The following is a 15,312-nucleotide window of genomic DNA, read 5'->3' on the forward strand; positions in this document are numbered from 1 at the left end:
ACATACTCATGTATTGAAAGATTGAACCATATGCATTGAAATTCTTGTACATAAAGCCCCAAGAAAAAGGGACAAAAAAAAAGGGGACAAAGAAAGCCCAAGACAAAGTAATAAAAACAATGTATATGGGATGTGAATTGAAAAGAATGCATGAGTATGCAAAAAGTGAAGCTCAAGGGTAGCTAGGTAATGTATTATAGTTGTATAGGTTGTTCTATGTGTCTAGTGGGATCCTAGGTTAATCAAGGACTCAAATTTTAAGCTCACTTGGCCATATACATACTTAGCTTCACCCTAGCCCCATTATAACCCATGAATAAGACCTCATGATACTTGTAAGCATGCATTAAGTAATTGTTGATTGTTAGATGAAAGACAAATCTTGGAAAGCATGATTAGGAGAGAATTGAATGACGAACCCTATACACTTGAGTGAATAGAGCGGATACACTTCTGGTGAGGGTTCGATGCTCAATTCTTTGTTCCCGGCTTTCACAAGCGTTCATCTAGCAAGTTATATGCACTCCTTAGTGATGTTCGATTTGGTAGGATTCATGAACTACATATTATTTTCACCCTATATGTTCACATGTGTTCTTGGAGGATAGATATGCCCTTGACCAAGTAGGTAGATGACTTTACATTATTTGCATGCATTCACTTAGGTAGTTTGCATTTCATAAACCCTTTTTCACCATGATCTTTGGTCTTCTTATTCTAAGCATGAGGACATGCTTAGTTTAAGTGTGGGGAGATTTGATAAACCCTGATTTTGTGATTTATCTTGTGCTTAATTTGGGGGTTTTTGTCAATATTTCTCACACTTATTCACAAGAAATGCATGGTTTTGTGTTCACTTCCTAATATTGCTCCATGATGAAAAACATGCTTATTTTGCCTTAAAATTGCTATATTTTGATTCTCTTTTATTGCCATTCGATGCTGTGATGTATTTGTTAAGTGATTTCAGAATTAATAGGGTAAGAATGGTCTAGAAGAGAGAAAGAAAGCATGCACAAGAGGAAGGAACATGAAGATTTGGATTTTGGGAAATTCAGCATTGGCGCGCACGCGCACTCGACGCGCACGCGTGGATGAGGATAGCTAGAAGTGGCGCACAAGGATGGACGCATCCGCGCGGATCAGAGAATTTCCATCGACGCGCACGCGCACCTGGCGCGCACGCGTGGATCTCGAAAGCAATCGGCGCGCACACACGCATGGCGCGCACGCGCGGAAAGCTGCACGTGACCTCATTAAAGGAAATCATGACTGGCGATTTTTGAGGCTCATCAGGCCCAAATTCAAGCTGTTTCTGTATGGAAAAGACCCAAGGATGCTAGGGGAATGGGGGGATCAATCATTTTACACTAGGCACAATTTTTAGCTAGTTTTTGGTTCTTTGTTCTTCTAGAGAGAGAAACCTTTGTTCCTCTCTAGATCTAGCTTTAATTTGATCTTTCCTTGTTGAATTCTGAATTGGATCTTGTTAATTACTAGTTTTAATTGTTCAATTTGAATTTCTTAGTATAATTTCGTTTATATCTTGTGTTAGTTTTATGAATTCTTGTTAATTGTCATTTTATACCCATCTCATGAATGTTGTAAATCTTGGTTTGTTGATGTTACATTGATGATTTCTATGATTAATTGTGTTGTTTGAGTGATTGTATGTTGATAATTGTTAGTGGGTATTTGTTGATTTCAATTTAATTGCAATTTGGAACATGTCTTTTGTTAATGCTTACCATGTGTTTGATGAATTGTTTACCTTGATTATGGAGTAGTTCTATTTACTCTTGGCCTAGGCTAAGGGAATTGGGTAAACTTGAGTCATTGGGTCTAATGGATTTGATGATTTGGGAGCCCTTAGTGGTCAATTTGATAGCCATTGACGCTAACTTTCTACTAAGTCAATTAGTAGTGAGGTTAGAACTTATGGGTTGATGTTGACCAAACCATTTGACGTACTTCAAGTATAGAAGTAGACTTAATGAGTTTGGTTCCTCATAATTGTCAAGATATGGTTATTAGACAAGGATGGTGACCCCAATTCCCATACCTAGCCAAGAGTTGCTTTTATCATTCATATTTGAAAACCCAAATTCATATTTGGATGTTGCTTTGTTAGTTTGGAATTGCTCATATCTTGCTTAGTTATTTGAATTAGTTTCTTGCAATTTAAGATTACTTGCTTGTTAAGATTTCTAGTTTAACTTCTTGCTCATGACTCACAACCCCGGATTTCTAACCAATGTTGAAGCACATGTTTGCCCATTCCTTGTGAGACGACCCGAGGTTTGAATACTTCGGTTATTTCTATTGGGGTTGAACTTGTGACAACCAAATCCCTTTCAAAATTTGATACTCGAGGATTGTTGTTGGTAGAGCTATACTTGCAACGCGACTTTATTGAGAAAATCTTTACCGGCGCACCCCGAGATACATCAAGAGTCAGTGTCTCATTTTTAAAAGAAAGAAAAAAAAACCGTAAAAGAGAGGAGAGAGCTTCGACGAGAAGAGAAGAAGAAAAGGAAAAAAAAATAACGGTGCTATTTTAATCTCATTGACCTGGTAAACTTGCTCCATTTCTTATTAAATTTTAGTACGTTGTTTTTGGTGTAAAGATGAACATTAGGATATAACTTGCTACTTGTATTGCATTCTCTTTTGTCTGATTTGAGATACCCACTTTTGTGGAGAATTTATGTTGATTCCATCAGTTTTGATGCTGTATTTTATTGATTATTGAGATGTCCTAATACTACTAGGAAGACTGATTATGTACCCAATATTTTGATAGTGGGAGATTTTACTGGATTAAGTCCCATAGATTTTTTGTTCCACTTTTGGAGTTTTTTCTACGATAAAATTTTTAGTATTTGATTATTTAATTTTTGTCATTATATTTGCTGCTTGGAGTATTGATGACAAGTCATCTTATGCTAGCTTTTCAAGCATTTTTCACTTGTTTCATTAGGTTTTATGCACTTTCTTGCATTATAAGTAAGTGATTTAGAGTGGATTTGCATGGTTATGTCAATTCAATCAACCATCAATTATTTGTCACAAAATCATGAAGTTTAAGCTAGAATTAGTTGGTTTTTGAATGATTTAGAAATTTTGTGAATTTGGTGATACTTTGATTGGTTGTTTTGATTACTTGTAGGTGAAAAAATGATGAAAAAAAAAAGGAAAAAGGAGTCTTAGAGCATGCTTTGGACCTTAGGCCATGCTTTGAAAAGCGTGACCCATGATATAAAAGCGTGGCACTCAACCAAGGCCAAGCATAGCGCTCTCTAATTGAGTGCTAGTAAAGGAGCGGCCAAAAGAAAGGCAAGGGCGCTACGTTGTGTTTACAAACTGAGCGCTCAAGGGATACCAAATTAACAAGGCACCAGCGCTCAAAACCAAGAGAGCTCCGTTAACTCTTTTCACTTTATCGTGGCCCATCAAAAGGAAAACAAGGCATGACACTCATAAATGGGACAGCCAGGGCTCGAAGAGGGGCACGCAATGCATAGAAAAGGCGCTACGTTGAAACCTCTCACTGAGTGCTACTTTGGCATGAGGAATTGCTCCAAAATGAAATAGCCAAGGCTCGAAAAGGGAGACCAAGGCAAGCAAGGGGCGCTACGTTGCTTCACCCAACTGAGCGCTATGCATACTTTGGCACAAGGCTTGGTTCGAAGGTTTGACACTAAGCAAGGGAGCGCTACATTTTCTTACTTCACTGAGCACTCCACTGGAGGTGGCCCTTGGTCCAATTTTCAATCAAAAGCCAATTTTGGATCCACTTCTTCACCAACTTGAAAAGCCCACTCCAAATTCTCAAAAACCAAAAATAGAAAGTGTATAAATAGGAGTTAATTTGATTTGTAAAGAACTTTTTGCTCAATTTTAGTTTTACTTTTAGCTAAATTTTAGTTTTCACTCTTGTTTTGAATTTGGGATTTCGGGAATTGGATCTGGTTTTCTTTCTGCATTTTTCTTTCTTCTGCAACTTTTAATTTCTGTTCTTAGAATTTGAATTGAGATTGAAGAGCTTCATTGATTCTAAGTTTGAGAATCATCTTTTACCTCTCTTCTCAATTGTTCTAAGGATTGGATCTGAGTTTAGTTTTCTGTTTTTATTTTCTTCTTCGGCAACTTTTACTTTTCTGTTTTGGATTATGAATTGAGAGTGAGGAGCTCCATTGATTCAAATTCTGAGAATCATCTTCTTCTCTTCCTCTCAATTGATCTAAGGATTGGGTTTTAATCTTCTCTGCTGTTTCTAAATTTCTTTTTCTTCTGCAATTACTTTTCTACTTGATCAAGAGAGAAATTGAGGCCTAGATCTGCTGTCTACTCTCATTTCTCTTCTTCGATCTTCAATTTCTCTTTAGAATTTCATAATTGAGTTAAGTTTTCTTGCTGTTTGGTTTTTCAATCAATTTTACATTTCTGTTTGGCTGCTGAGCTGAATTTCTTCATCTCATAGCTCTCTGATCTTCTTTAACTTGCAATTCCTTGTTCAATTTTAAATCCCAACACCCAAATCCTTTTACTCTTCAAGCAATTTACATTTCTCAGCAATTTGATTCAGTCATTTAGTTTTCTTGCACTTTAAGCTTCAGCTATTTACATTTCTTGCAATCTAAGTTTCAGTCATTTACATTACTTGCACTTTAAGTTTCAGCTCTTTTACTTTCTTGCACTTTAAGTTTCATGCAATTTATCTCTTCTGCACTTTATTCTTTCTCTCAATTTATCTTCTGCAACTTTATTTACTTGCAATTTAGCTTCTGTCAATCAAAATCACTCAAATCATCAACTGTTTGCTTAACTATATTCATCACCCAACTAAAATTACTCAATCCATCAATCCCTGTGGGATCGACCTCACTCTTGTGAGTAATTACTACTTGATGCGACCTGATTCACTTGCCGGTGAGTTTTGGTGTGGAATCTGATTTCCACCCATCAAGTTTTTGGCGCCGTTGCCGGGGATTGATTTAGATCAACAATGATTAAGTGAGTGAGAAGTCTAGATTAAGTATTTTTCTTTGTTTTTGTTCTCTATTTTAAATTGATAGCAAGGTATTTGAGTTATTGCCTCACTAAGAAATTCTTCTCTGAGACATGAATTTCAATTTTTATTAGTGTTGTGTTTTACAAAATTCAAATGGAGTTCAACTCATCTTATGATCAAACAAATTTTATGGGATATTACCCACCATCACCAATCTCTAATGGTGGCTGGAAATATCACCAAGAAAATACAAATTCTGAGCACTCCAATCCATGGAGATTTGCTTTAGAGACACAAGATGAGCAAGAGAATCATATGGGATATTTCCCTCCACCACAAAATGATGTAAGTCATTATTCTAATGGTGGCTGGGAGTATCACCAAGAAATGATAAATGATCAAGCAAATCACATGAGATATTGTCCAGAACCACAAAATGATTTATGTCATTATCCTCATGGTAGCTGGGTATATCAACAAGAGTATGAACAATCAAGTGAAATGAACTATTTCCCAGAGCCACAAAGTGACTCATATTGCTATGATACTGACATAAATTGTGGCTGGGAAGGGAATTTCAATGTTTCATCTTCTGTTCATCAAGGAACATCATCATTTGATTGTGCTGTCAATGCATACATGGAAAATTGTTCCCCAATGCCACAAGATGATTCATATTGTGATGAATTCAATAATTCTTCAAGTTGTGCTTGGGAGAATCAAAATCAGAAAGTATTTGACAATTCATACTCCACTTATCAAGAGCTATCATCACTTGAGCAAATCTTCAATTCATTCATGGAAAGCTGTCAAACCTCACCTCCCAGTTTTTCATCTGAAAATTCTTCATTACTTAACTATCCCTTGCCATAAAATCTCTTTCAAAACTCATAGTCCACACAAACTTTCATGAACCAAAGCCTCTCAAGGCTTGAAACCATGCTTGAAAGATATGAAAGGGAAGCACATAGGTCCTGAAATGACCAAGAAAACTCCCTCAAAAATATGGAAGTACTGCTAAATCAAATGTTAAGTGTGAAGGAGGAAGTGGAAGAGCAAGAAGAAGAGGCCCCTGTGTCAAACAAATTTTCAGTGAAGAATGAGGTTATGGAGATAGTTAAACCTGAGACTACATATCTACATAAGCCACTTGAGATGACAAAGGAATATGAACATTCACAACCCTCACAAACTGCCCTGAACCAAAACGTCTCAGCACTTGAATTTATGATTGAAAGATATGAAGAGGAGATGAAGAAATCTTGGGAAGATCAATAACCCTCCTCCATGAAAGTTCTATTAAATCAAATGTTGAGTGCAAAGGAGGAAGTGAAGGAACAAGAAAGCGAGGAAGTCACTCAAGAGAGTCCACACTCAAGTGAAGCAGAGAAGTGCATAGAGGAAGGGCTCATGGAACCACCAATTCAAAAGGCTTTTGATGAAGAAAAAGCTCCAACAATCACACAGCAACCATGTCTTGATATTCAAGGAGTGAAGACAACTAACAAGAGCACCAATCCTACCCCTGATCCAGCAAGCAAGCTTAATCAAGCTACTAACAAAAGGAAGCTTGCTGAGGAGAGACTAAGACAGGGGACAATAGCTGAATTTTCTCCCCCCTTGAGGTCATTCCTCTTAACATACTGGAAGAAGAGGAAGAAAGTGAAGAACAACATGTCAAGCTAATGACACTAAAAGAGCGCTTGTTGGGAGGCAACCCAACCTTAGGTAACATTTCATTTCTCTACTTGGTTTATTTTCTTTCTTTGCTTTGTTTAAATTTCAATAAAGTGGCATATGATTACTGACAAACTGAACTCTACCGGTAAAGAATTTTATAAAAATAATCTCGTTGAAAGTATAGTTTCTAAACCAACAGAGAATCCTTTCGTATAAAAGTTTTGGTTGTCACTTAAGCAAACCCAATAAAATTTATAACCGAAGTATTTAAACCTCGGGTTGTCTCTTAAAGAATTGTAGGGAAGTATGATTTATTATTGGTTATAGAAAAGTATCTTTATGGGTTTTTGAAAGGTTGAACAGGGAAATTAAATAGCAGGAAAGTAAATTAATAACTAGAAAAACTCTTGGCAAAATATAAGAACTGGAAATTCCATCCTAGTTATCCTTATCAAGTGTGATGAGAATTGTTTATTGCTCCCACTTAGTTAACCCTTACTAAATAAAGGAAAGTCGAGTGGACTAATTAACTTGATTGCTCAAGTCCTAGTCAACTCCTGTGGAAAGACTAGCATTAGAGGGATCCAAATCAATCAGCAATTCCTAATTTTCAATCAACAGCTGAGTTTGACAACTCAAGTGTCACCAATTACTCAACCAAATCCAAAAGGGAGAAAAATCTAAATTATTTATATCATAAATAGAAGAAAACAATCATAAATCTGAATTACCTCAAATTGTATTTAAACATAAATTCAAATCTAACATGGGAAGTTCATAAGCCAATTTGGCAACATAAGTAATTAGCAAGTGAAATAGAGCAACTAAAGTAATAGAGTAAATAAAAATAGATAAGAGAAACTAATTTAAAGGAACATTGAACCTGGAATGAAGAAATAACCATAAACTAAGAGAAATCCTAATTCTAAAACCTAAGAGAGAGGATAGAGCCTCTCTCTCTAGAAAACTACATCTAAAACCTAAAATTATGAATTGTGAATGTTGTTCTTCTGATTCCCCCATTCTCCAGCCTCTATTCTATGTTTCTGGGCTTGGTTTTGGGCCAAAAATGGGCCCAGAAATCGCTGGGGGCGACTTCTGTAATTTTCTGCACGTGGCATCCGTCATGCGTGCGTGTCATTTGGAGATTTTCTTTGCCACGCGTACGCGTCAGTCACGTGTACGCGTCGTTTGTGCTCTGCACCAGGCACGCGTGCGCGTCGTCCATGCGTGCGCGTCGCTTGTGTTTTCTACAAAACTCCATTTTGTGCGTTCCTTCCATTTTTGCATGTTTCCTTTCTGTCCTCTAAGCCATTCCTGCCCTATGAAGCCTGAAAATACTTAGCACACAGATCACGGCATCGAATGGTAATAAAGGATAATTAAAATTAATATTTTTAAGGCATAGGAAACATGTTTTCACTTGTATCACAGAATAAGGAAGGAATTGTAAAACTATGCAATTTATATGAATAAGTGGTGAAAATTGATAAAAACACTCAATTGAGCACAAGATAAATCATAAAATAGGGGTTTATCAACCTCCCCACACTTAAACATTAGCATGTCCTCATACTAAATCCAAGAGAAAAGAGTGAAGGTAAAATGGTGGAATCTTATGCAATGCAATCTATTCTAAATTCAAGCTACCTAAATGAATCATGTAATTCTAATTATTATCCATCTATATATATAGAGCTTACATATGGTTAAATTGATTCATATTTTTAAGGAATCATATATGCACAGCCAAGGCTAAATCATATTAAAACACATTTACAATTGAGTTGAGTTAATTAAAAGAGTTCACAAACTTGCAAGACAATCAATAATTAAATATGGATATATGGAAATGAGCTATTGAACCCTCGCTGGATTTGTGTATACACTCTAGTTACTCAGTGTTTGGGGTTAATCACTCTATTCTTCTCTAGTCATGCTTTCTAAAACTTTGTTCTTCATCTAACCAATCAACAAATATTTAATGTACACATGCAAACATCATGAGGTCTTTTTCAAGGTTGCAATGGGGCTAAGGTAAAGGTGAGGGCATATATATAAGGCTAAGTGAGCTATAAATTGAATCCTTGATTAGTCTAAGATCTCACCTAACATATACATACTCTATACAATTTTAAAATTATGCCTAGCTTCCTATAATTTTCCCACTTTCTTGTCACATACTCATGCATCAAATTATTTTTAATTTTATCCTACGTGCATTGATCTTTTTACTAAACTTATTATTGGGGTAATTTTGTCCCCTTATTTATTTATTTACTTAAAAGGTTTTTTTTTAAAGAAAACATAACATTATCAATGCACATGGATTCTTTTAATTATTTAAGTTTCACATGAGCATGCTCCCAAATTCTGATTATTTTATCCATTTAATCCTTTCCTATCAACCCATGTTCCCACAGTTTCCCACACTTAATTGTTACACAATCTCTATCTTAAGCTAACCAAAGATTCAATTTGGAATATTTGATTTGTTTTTCTACTTAAGGTTAGTGATGTGGTTATAGAACAGAAGGGGATTAAAAGGCTCAAGGGGGCTAACAAGGGTGACATAAAAGGGTAGGTTTATTTGGGATAAGTGAGCAAAGAATAAGTAATGGTCTCAATCATATGCAAGAATGTAAATACATTGAATATTGGACATATAGAATGAAACAAAGTAAAGTCTGCAATTATAGTGAAGAAGGGAGAAACACACAGGAATGAAAACTATAGTTAAATAATGTAACCATGCAATTAAGCTTAAAAACTCACGGGTTGTGTGTTCTTTGGCTCAAAAACCATATATCAGTTATGTATATCATGCAAGTAGGAATTAAGAGTTTCCATTCAACTCAATGTGAATCTTTGAGGGCTCATATAAAAATAAGTGTATTCTTTGAAAAATATTGTCAATTTACCAACATTTATTGCTATATATATAGTGGGTGGATTGTTGTGATTCTAAAAAACTAAAATTTCTAGTTTACTCTTTTATTTTCAATTAAACCAAATTCTCATATGCTAAAAAGGTAAACTAAACTAAATAATCCATATGTTTCTATATCACAACTAAATAAGCTAAGAGTGCAAATTAAGCTAAATATCTAAGATATATATATATATATACACAGCCCAAAATGCAAAAAGTCGAAATAAACAGAAATACAGCAAAAGAAAATGTACAAATACTGAAGGGACAATAAGATAAAATAAAATAAAATAAAATACAGAAAAGGAAATAAAACAGGATAAAGAGTCTGAAAGTTGTTCACCAAAATAAAGTTCGCCGGAGATGGCGACCTCCCCACACTTATATAATAGCATCGTCCTCGATGCTCAATCAGGCTGGGTGTGAAGAAGTGGCATCTCCGAAAGGGTGCTCTGCTGGTGTCTCAATAGCGGCCTGAGGTGCTCTACAGTCTGTGTGAGTGTCTGGGGATCTGCCTGCTAAAGCAGAGGCTCTGTCTGTAAAGGGACCTGTAGGTCGGCCGGCTGGATCTGCTGGGGCTCCTCATGATGTGGCACAGCCTGCTCAGCCTCTGCCCGTGCATCGTCCTCCTGCTCATCCTCCTCCACCTCAGAGGGCTCTGATGGTGTGTCAGGCTCGGAGGGGATGTCATCGTGGCCCGACCAGATCATCAACTTTAAATGCTCATAGCGTCGCTTGCTGCGACACTCAGACCGTTCATATCGTCGCTGGTTGCGACGCTCCATCGGGTTTAGCCGCTCAAAGCGGCGGTGCACTAAGTAGTAAATGGGCTGAGAGGTAGGTGGGGGGTGCTGTGGGTGTAGGTGGTGCAGCAGGTGCTGAAGGAGCATCAGAGGATGTGGCTGCATCAGTGGAGGCAGTGAGAAAGGGTGGTCTGTAGCCCAGAGCTACGAACTTTCTGCCATGTGGGATGATCTTCTTGCAGTCGGCGGCTGGTGGCTTCTCACCCGCAAGCTCCCAGGGTACCTCAGCTCGGCGGCCCATCTGAGTAATCAAATAGGGAAAGGGCAGAGTGCCTCGGAGCGCTACTTTAGCATGAGGAATTGCTCCAAAATGAAATAGCCAAGGCTCGAAAAGGGAGACCAAGGCAAGCAAGGGGCGCTACATTGCTTCACCCAACTGAGCGCTATGCATACTTTGGCACAAGGCTTGGTTCGAAGGTTTGACACTAAGCAAGGGAGCGCTACGTTTTCTTACTTCACTGAGCGCTCCACTGGAGGTGGCCCTTGGTCCAATTTTCAATCAAAAGCCAATTTTGGATCCACTTCTTCACCAACATGAAAAGCCCACTCCAAATTCTAAAAAACCAAAAATAGAAAGTGTATAAATAGGAGTTAATTTGATTTGTAAAGAACTTTTTGCTCAATTTTAGTTTTACTTTTAGCTAAATTTTAGTTTTCACTCTTGTTTTGAATTTGGGATTTCGGGAATTGGATCTGGTTTTCTTTCTGCATTTTTCTTTTTTCTGCAACTTTTAATTTCTGTTCTTAGAATTTGAATTGAGATTGAAGAGCTTCATTGATTCTAAGTTTGAGAATCATCTTTTACCTCTCTTTTCAATTGTTCTAAGGATTGGATCTGAGTTTAGTTTTTTGTTTTCATTTTCTTCTTCTGCAACTTTTACTTTTCTGTTTTGGATCGTGAATTGAGAGTGAGGAGCTCTATTGATTCAAATTTTGAGAATCATCTTCTACTCTTCCTCTCAATTGATCTAAAGATTGGGTTTTAATCTTCTCTGCTGTTTTAAATTTCATTTTCTTCTGCAATTACTTTTCTACTTGATCAAGAGAGCAATTGAGGCTAGATCTGCTGTCTACTCTCATTTCTCTTCTTCGATCTTCAATTTCTCTTTAGAATTTCATAATTGAGTTAAGTTTTCTTAATGTTTGTTTTTGCATTCAATTTTACATTTCTGTTTGGCTGCTGAGCTGAATTTCTTCATCTCAGAGCTCTCTGATCTTCTTTAACTTGCAATTCCTTGTTCAATTTAAATCCCAGCACCCAAATCCTTTTACTTTTCAAGAAATTTATATTTCTCAGCAATTTAGATTCAGTCATTTAGTTTTCTTGTACTTTAAGCTTCAACTATTTATATTTCTTGCAATCTAAGTTTCAGTCATTTACATTACTTGCACTTTAAGTTTCAGCTCTTCTACTTTCTTGCACTTTAAGTTTCATGTAACTTATCTCTTCTGCACTTTATTCTTTTGCTCAATTTATCTTCTGCAATTTTATTTACTTGCAATTTAGCTTCTGTCAATCAAAATCACTCAAATCATCAACTGTTTGCTTAACTATATTCATCACCCAACTGAAATTGCTCAATAAATCAATCCATGTGGGATCGACCTCACTCTTGTGAGTAATTACTACTTGATGCGATCCGATTCACTTTCCGGTGAGTTTTAGTGTGGAATCTGATTTCCACCCATCAAGTATCTTGGGATTTTTCTATTTAACTGCACAAGTTGTAGAAAAATTATTTTTGGTACTTCTGCTGTTAGATATATTCTTGTCTGAACCTTGATTTTTTTCTAACAAAGTAGTATCCAGAGATTTGATTTGTTAGTTTTGTGCTAATTAAATGGAGAAAAATACTCATGGCCCAAATATGGTCAAATTAAATTCTAAAAATTATTCGATTTGGAAGACACTTATAGAAGATATGTTGTACAGCAAGGACTTGTATGATCCTATGGAGGGGGATAAATCTTAAAGTACTAAATCCGATACTGAATAGAAGAAGTTGAATCGGAAAGCAGTTACTTTGATTAGGTAATGGCTTGATATCAGTGTGTATCCATATGCTGACACTAAAACTAATGCCGAAAAGATATGAAAAAAATTGAAAGAGATATATGAGAGGAAGAATGTGCAAAACGAAGCATTCTTAATTAGGAAGTTAGTTAATATGAAATATATTGAAGGTAAATTAATGCCGAAACACTTGAGCATTTTTCAGGAGACGGTGAACCAACTAAAAAAATAATGAAATTACTTTAATTTTTGAGTTGCAAGTCTTGTTGTTGCTGAGTTCTTTGCTTGATAGTTAAAAAGTTTTGGTTGTGATATTGACTAACTCAACTCCAAAGGGAAAGTTGACGTTAGCAATGTTAAAGAGAGCATGTTGAATGAAGAAGCTAGAAAGAAAGAGTGGGGTTTGCTTAATGCCCCCTCCCAGTCAGAAGCACTTGTTTCAGAGTCACGAGAGAGAAGGCAAAGTAGAAAATCTCATAGCTCTGATAGGTCAGAGAGTCAAAAAAGTCAAGAGAAAAGTACAAGCCAAGAAAGGAGTTCATTTAGCGCCATTGTGGCAAGTCGAGGCATATCAAGAGGTATTGTAGGTTCTTAAAAAGAGAACAATCAAGGGGAAGAAATGAAGACAAAGGTAAATAAAGTGATAAAGAAACCGCTGCTATTGTTTATGAAGATGTTCTTATCACCTATGATGAAAATTATATTAATCATGTCTATGATGATTCCACTTGGATTATGGACTCTAGTGCCTCATGTCATGTCACTCCGAGGCGTAAATTTTTCACTTCTTATACTGCTAAAAATTTTGGCAATATCAAATTAGAATATAAAAGAGTGTGTGATATCATTGATATGAGTGATGTGTGGCTTGAAACTAACATGGTAAGCAAGTTGTAATTGAAGAATGTTAACCATGTGCCAGATATGCGGTTCAATCTGATTTCAGTGAAAGCACTGGATCAAGAGGGGTATTGTGCATCTTTTGGTAGTAGAAAATGCAAGATTACTAAAAGGGCTCTCATTGTTGCAAAAGAAGACAATAGTCTCACTACTCTTTACCAGTTGCAAGCAAAGTTATGTAAAGAAGAGGTGCATGTAGCTGATGATTCCTCTTTTGATTTGTGGCATATGCGTCTTGGTCACTTAAGCAAGAAAGGAGTAAACGTCTTAGCCAAGAAGCACCCACTTCCTGTGAAAGGTACAACTTTAAATACTTGTACTCATTGTTTTGTTGAAAAGCATGCTAGAGTATCATTTCATAGTTCTGGACCTCATAGGAGATCACATGTTCTTTCTTTAGTTCACACTGATGTTTGCACTATAGATGCTAAGACACTAGGCAGTGCATCATACTTTGTTACTTTTATTGATGATTATTCTCAAAAATTGTAGGCTTTTGTTTTGAAATCTAAAGACCAGGTGCTCAGTATCTTCAAGCACTTTCATGCAACTGTTGAAAGAGAAACAGGAAGAAAATTGAAATGTGTTTGAGCAGATAATGGTGGTGAATACATAAGTCCGTTTGAAAAGTATTGTAAAGGACATGAGATCAAGTTTGAGAAGACGGTTCCTAAGACTTCTCAACATAATGGAGTTGCAGAGAGAATGAGTCGCACTATCAATGACAGAGTCAAGTGTATGCTCTCTTATACGAAGTTGCCTAAATCCTTTTGAGGTAAAGCGATGAGAACTGCAGTAGATGTGATCAACCTTTCTCTTTCAGTTCCACTAAGTGGTGATATTTGAAAGAAAGTTTGGAGAAGAAAAGATGTCTCTTATAGTCACTTGCGAATGTTCGGCTGCAGGGCTTTTATTCATATTCCAAGAGATGAAAGGTCCAAACTTGATGAAAAGTCAAAGCAGTGTATCTTGATGGGTTATGATCAAGAAAACTTTGATTACAAATTATGGGATACGATGAGCAAGAAAATAATTAGAAGTTGAGATGTAATTTTTTTTAAGGCGAAACTATTGAAGATCTTGAGAAGACAGATAAGCCAACAATAACTGTTAGACGTTCTACTGATGATGAACCTGGTCCTTTCACTAGAACTCCTGTTGATAGGAGAGATGTATAAGTTGATAAGTGCTAATTTTCATGATGAACCTACACCTCAACTTGAGGTACCAGATGCAGAAGTTCCACTATATGTTGAAAGTTCACCTGAATCACCAATTGAGCCTGAATTGAGAAGATCTACTAGAGAACGTCATCTTTCTTAGAGATACTCTCCTCATGAGTATGTAATGGACACTGAGACTGGAGAGCTAGAAAGCTACCAGGAAGCTATGTCTGATGAGCATAAGGAAGATTAGTTGAAGGCCATGTAAAAAAAATAAAATCCTTACACGAGAATCATACATTTGAATTGGTGAAGTTGCCGAATGGTAAGAGAGCATTCAGGAATAAATGAATGTTCAAATTAAAAGTGAATGAAAATGTCTCACGGCCAAGGTACAAAGCTCGGTTGGTTGTGAAAGGCTTTGAGCAAAAGAAAGACATTAATTTTGAAGAAATTTTCTCTCCAGTTGTGAAGATGTTCTCTATTCGAGTCATGCTTGGATTGGCAGCTAGCTTGAAGTTAGAGGTTGAGCAGCTTGATATGAAGATTGTTTTTCTTTACGATGACATAGATAAAGCAAGCGTATGCAAGTTGAATAAGAGTTTATATGAGTTAAAACAAGCTTCAAGGCAGTGGTACAGAAAGTTTGATTCCTTCATGGAAGGTCATGGGTATAGTAAGGCTTCTTTTTATCATTGTGTATATGTTAAGAAATTCTCTAATGGTGATTGACATTGGAAAATCGTCGGTTTAGAATTTTCAAAAAAATAATTCCGTTGAAGTATATATCCAAATCAACAATTAAC

This window comes from Arachis ipaensis, chromosome B06, assembly GCF_000816755.2.
Source record: "Arachis ipaensis cultivar K30076 chromosome B06, Araip1.1, whole genome shotgun sequence".
Lineage (NCBI taxonomy): Eukaryota > Viridiplantae > Streptophyta > Magnoliopsida > Fabales > Fabaceae > Arachis > Arachis ipaensis.